Source organism: Nicotiana attenuata, unplaced genomic scaffold, assembly GCF_001879085.1.
Source record: "Nicotiana attenuata strain UT unplaced genomic scaffold, NIATTr2, whole genome shotgun sequence".
Classification (NCBI taxonomy): domain Eukaryota; kingdom Viridiplantae; phylum Streptophyta; class Magnoliopsida; order Solanales; family Solanaceae; genus Nicotiana; species Nicotiana attenuata.
The window spans coordinates 468,117-474,116 of record NW_017670335.1 but is presented as its reverse complement, the minus strand read 5'-3'; positions in this window follow the sequence as shown (position 1 = coordinate 474,116).

Here is a 6,000-nt window from a genome sequence, read left to right as displayed (position 1 = left end):
TCATGAAGTCAACAAGTCAAGAAACTCTCTCGCCCGCCAATGGCCATTAACTAACTGTTAGCAAAAACAACCACATACTTCCAAACACTCCTCATCCCCAATTCCATAGTACAAACCTCATGTCTAAAAACCTCATCTTAGCCAATACAAGCAACCCAACTAACAGCTCATCACGAAACCACACGGATTCTCACACTACACAGTTTGTACACCAACCCATCAATGACTCAATTATGCAGCACAAATAAAGGAAAGAAAAGTATAAGAATTATCTAACAAGTACAACATGTGTAACAACACCAGATAAACACAAGGAAAGGGTATCCCACATAACATCCACTGCGGCATGCAGCCCGCTCCCAAATATTCATCGAGCCAAATTGCTTGGGCTCACTGATCATATGAATACTGATATCAAGTACAACAGAGTGCATAAATAAAACTGTGGGAAAAAGTGAATTGAAGTAATAAGACATAAAAGAAACAAGTACAGCTGAGGTGCAATGAGCAAATTAACATCAGGAGGGCTATCTCGCCCGCATCGCCATAAGGCCTGAATAGAATTACAACATGCGTGGGGAATAATCATACAACCTCACAGCTCATCACAACATAAGAGAGCAGCACATGTCATAGGCCAGAGGCACCAATAATGTCCATTCTGCCTGATAACACAACCAAAATGACAATCTCACAGGAGCACACAACTTGATCTGATATAAAATACATATTCTCGCTGATCTTCCAAATAGTCCCAACCAAATCCTGATCCTTCCCAACTAGATAAATATACTTCAAAAAGATCCACAACAACTTATCAATATTACATGTTATTAATTATCCCATTCTCAACATTTCTTCAAAATCTACAAACAGGAAACAGTCCCCATATGAGGGCATCTAGCCCCAAACCTCGGGAATACCAAGATCTCCGTACCCAACTCAACTACGCAAATTGAATGGTTGATATATCACTCACACCCTATCATTCTGTTGAAGCACCCATATAGGATTTCTGGCCGCGTAACAAAATATGAACCTCGAAAACCTCAAAACCCAATAATCACCATGCTACTAGCCACGCACCCGCAAACCAAAACTCAAGGTCCTTTCCAAAAATGCGCACTCCTCGCATATGATAGCCAACAATGCCACACTCTATAAATTCCAAATACTGATCTAGGAGAAAACCGCAATGTACCACATATTCCTTACGCTCATAGTAGACAACCAACTCAAGTCGTTGCCAAACCACCGAGAACTCTCCGAGATCTGCCCGCTCGCAACTAAGCCATCAGAACTGCACCTCCCTAACTCAACCAAGTCACACAAACCGTCCAATCCAAGAGTGATGCCACAAATGCCAGTAGAGAATTCCTATTCAAAGGACCAATTACTTCATCGCTATGCCGAACCAACACCACGGAGCTGACCCATTTTTTCGGATAGTCAATATGCAATAATCCCAATCAAAGTCTCAATTACAGGTGATCCTAACACGAACCACGTAGCCTAGAAGCTTATAAACCACTACATTTCCTCTGAAGCACCCCGTCCTACCGCAACCACGACACCTACGTTGAATAGACCTTTTATGAATCTGAAGTTGTTCCTCTGACTCCCCTTGATGTTGATATGTAGATCCATAAATGACGTAGATATACTCAGGCCAAAACTGATGTAAGTCTGACTCTGCAATCTTAATGCCGCTAATGGACTCCTCCACTTGGCGCGATGCCATAGTAAACAGCGTCTGATGATCCGCAAAACTAACCTTCACAACTGGTACAACACAAATCACAAGATACTCCAGTACCACCAACTATTCCCAATCAACGCCCACTTCGTGGCCTTGCCACAATCGTGACGACTAGTCAACCAATTAAACCTTCCCAAGCTCGCACTCATCAATCAGATGCCGGAAACCGCTGCGCCTCCATACGAACAACTGAATAGTCTCTCAATGCCTCTGTATCTTCAGTCTGGACAACACGTTGAGGCAATGCCTGAGCATCCCTGATTCCTTCGTAGCCTGTCTGTAGCATCACGAACCACTGGCGCATAGCGGACATTGAGAGCGTAATATTACACACGAGTGGATGTAAAGGAACATAAGTTATATGCTTCGAGCTGAATCAATATCGCACGATAAAGAATGAAGAATGTGAGATTATCCTAATAATTCTGTAGCCTCTCGAAGATAAGTACAGACGTCTCCGTACCGATCCGCAAGATTCTACTAAACCTGCTTATGACGCGTAGCACCTATGAACCTAGAGCTCTGATACCAAAGTTGTCACGACCCAATTTCCCCTCCGTTGGGTTTCGTGATGGCACCTAGTCTTAAGAACTAGGTAAGCCTAATAATTGCGGAATAACAACAATAAATAATAACATCTAAAATTCTTCTGAAATAAATCCTTTATACAACGAACATCTTCCTAAAACCCGATAGTACAAGTCATAAGCTCTACAGAGTTTTGCTACAATTTCTAAACACAACCGTATGGAAATGAGTACAGCAGTGTGAATATAAAATAGGAAGGTTACTCTGAAGCCTGCGAACGCAGCAGCAGGGCTACCTTGAGTCTCCTCGGCAAGAATCCGCACAGCTACTAGCGAACAATACCTGGATCTGCACAAAAAAATATGCAGAAGTGTAGTATGAGCACACCACAGCGGTGCCCAGTAAGTATCAAGACTAACCTCGCTAGAGTAGTGACGAGGAATAGTCAAGACACCTACTGGTCTAATATACAGAGCATGATATTTATATAGAGACTACGTGATACGGCAAACAATACGGTAATTAAAAATAATGTAAGAAAGCAGCAAGTACTCAGGGGAACACCATAAGGAAAACACGAAAAGGTAAGCGAGAATACAACCCAAATCCGAAATCACAAATACAGTAAAGACAAGTCATAACTCAACAACTCCGATAGTTTTCACCTTAAGTCTTAACCAGCAAGCGTCAATCAAATAGTCAAACCTTTCAAGTGATAAAAATATTTCGAAATATACTTCATTCAAATAAATGTTCCTTCAAAAAGAGTTCTTTCAAAATAAATGCTGTTCGAATATAATCTTTTCAAATAGATAACCTTCGCATATCAGTCACCCTGTGACACCTCATCTCATAATCATACGGTACGGGTCTCAATACTTGAACCCTACACTTGGAATCCTTCTCCCTCATCACACCTCCTGATAATACTGACAACTCACGTGCCCCAAAAATGTCATTCTCACATGGAAGGCAAAGAACAAGGGTGTGCATCTATACTCAGAAATCTCAAAGAGCCTCCTACCCTATAAGGGTGATTAACCATGTGTATGCTTGTGCAAGTGTCCTAACATAGTTCATACCAACTAGTAAGTATAAGGAATAGAACAGACATCACCTATAATGTTTACACATGGATAGGATCAATGAAACATCAGCTCAAAACGCAATGATTTTAACAGGGGATCTCTCAGAATATCGTCCCGTAGTCCCAAACGTAAATACTCGAGGATCTCTCAGTATCCTCAATATATGTGCTGGGGATCTCTAGGTATCCCAAGGATCTCTTTGTATCCTCAATATATGTGCTGGGGATCTCTTGGTATCCCAAGGATCTCTTAGTATCCTTAATATATATGCTGGGAATCTCTCGGTATCCCGAGGATCTCTTAGTATCCTCAATATATGTGCTGGGGATCTCCCGGTATCCCGAGGATGCTGGAGATCTCTCGGTATCCCGCACTACAGTCCAAATCAATATATGTGCAGGGGGATCTCCTGGAATACCGATCCGTAGTCCCAAAGTGAACATGCAGCGCAACCAACAGAAACAACAGTCACAACATAACAGAAAGCTCATACATCACCAGAATACATAAAACAACAACAATGACAATAATACAAAGTGAGACAAGTAAATCAACTTAAGGACTATAAATCACAAGGAAACGACAGAACTAGCTCACAAGGAATAACCACATAAAAGAATGGTGGCATAAACGGAACAGTTCAACAACGGGAAAACTAATATATAGCGACGATCCCACAATATAAAAGTCAATAACAAGGAAATCAACACGAGTCAAATAGTCCCAAATAAGGGCAAGTCAACAAGGATATAGTTTATCTAACTTCTTTTAAGATTGGACAATTTCGAGGATATTCGACAATTCAATTAAGGAGAGATGATCTTTAGCTCCACTTAATACTAAATAAATTTTAGGAAGGATAATAATGATTCTCAAATAAGACAACAGCTATTAAAAAAGATAGCATAACAATAGGAGATGCGAAATTCTTCAATTTAATGAAATAGGAGTTAATTAGGCAATAAGAGTGAATCATGAAGCAATTAATTCCAATTAAGCATGTAGAGGTGAAACTAGTAAATAGGAAACTCAGTCATGTCAAGAACACATTCATACACGGTGAATATAAAGACCTAAGAACCCTAAAAGGCCAATTTTCCACAAATAAGTCCGAGCACGCACTCGTCACCTCGCGTACACGAACTACACACAAGGTTAGGCAAGATACTCACCTCAATCCGGCCAATTCAATACTCAATTTAGCTTTTCCTGTACTAATTCATCAACGTTCGGCTCAATCTAGCCAAAAACGACTTGAATACATCTAACAATGCAAGATAAAACAATTTCAATTAACAAAACTATGATTCTTATACAATTTGCAAAAATTCAACAAAAGTCAACTCCCTGGGCCCGCACCTCGGAACCCGACAAAATTTACAAAAACCGAGTACCCATTCCGATACGAGTTCACCCATACAAGAATTATCCAATTTCGATACCATTTGTTCCTTCAAATAATCATTTTACATTTTTGAAAGATTTCACAATTTCTCCCAAATTCCATCCCATATCACGAATCAAATGATGAATTCAATGATAGATTCATGTATTTTAGCCAAATCCGAGTTAGAATCACTTATCCCAGTGAACTTCTTGAAAAACCTTCGAAAAATCGCCAAGATCCGAGCTCTCTAGGTAAAAATATAAAACAAAACTTTAAATCTCGTATTTATAGTGCACCTTTTGGATCCCCATCACCGTTGACCGCGGTAAATCCACCGCTACAGCGGAAAATGTTGACTGCAGTGACATACTTTAGTATTTTGGCCATAACTTTCTCTACAGATGTCCAAATTATGATTTCTTTACATTTCTGGAAACTAGACACGAAGGGCTACAACTTTCGTTTTTGAGTCATCTAAAAATTACTTGTCGATCAAAAGATATGGGCTTCCGAAGTCGGACCAACGACCTGCGGATTCTTCATGACCGCGGACCGCGAAAAACCTCCGCCTCAGCGGTAAGACCTCCGCCTCAGCGGAAAAACTTCTGCCTCAGCGGTAAGACTTCTGCCCCCAGCGAAGATTTAAGCATCAGATCCATTTTCTAAGATCCGGAATGTCTGGACTCGCTCAAAACTCACCCGAGGCCCCCGGGACCTCAACCAAATGTACCAACACATCCCATAACATCATTAAAATTTAGTCGAGCCTTCGAATTACTCAAAACAACACCAAATCCATCTCGGGTTCAAACTTTTTCCAAAAATCTTCTATTTTCCAAGTTACAACCGGTCTGGGTCGGTCCGGAAATGGGTCAACCCGACCCGTTAAACAGGTATATGACAAATAGGAATAGAAAACAATAGGGGAAAAAAGAAAAAAGGAAAAGAATAAGAAAAAGATTTAAAAAAATATAATATTACTTGGTAAAGTGCCCGCAAATCACCACCTAATACAGATTTGGGTGTAACTTTTAAAGGGGTATATATTTTGCTTTAAAATAGTTCACAGGGATATTAGAACACTCATGAAAAATAAGTGTGTATTTGAAAATATGACTATAGTTTAGAGGATATTTTATGGCGTTTCCCTAGAAATTCATCAATAATTACAAATAACATAATTTTGTATATACTTTTACACCTTCAACATATAACTTAAACCCTTTGAATTTATATTT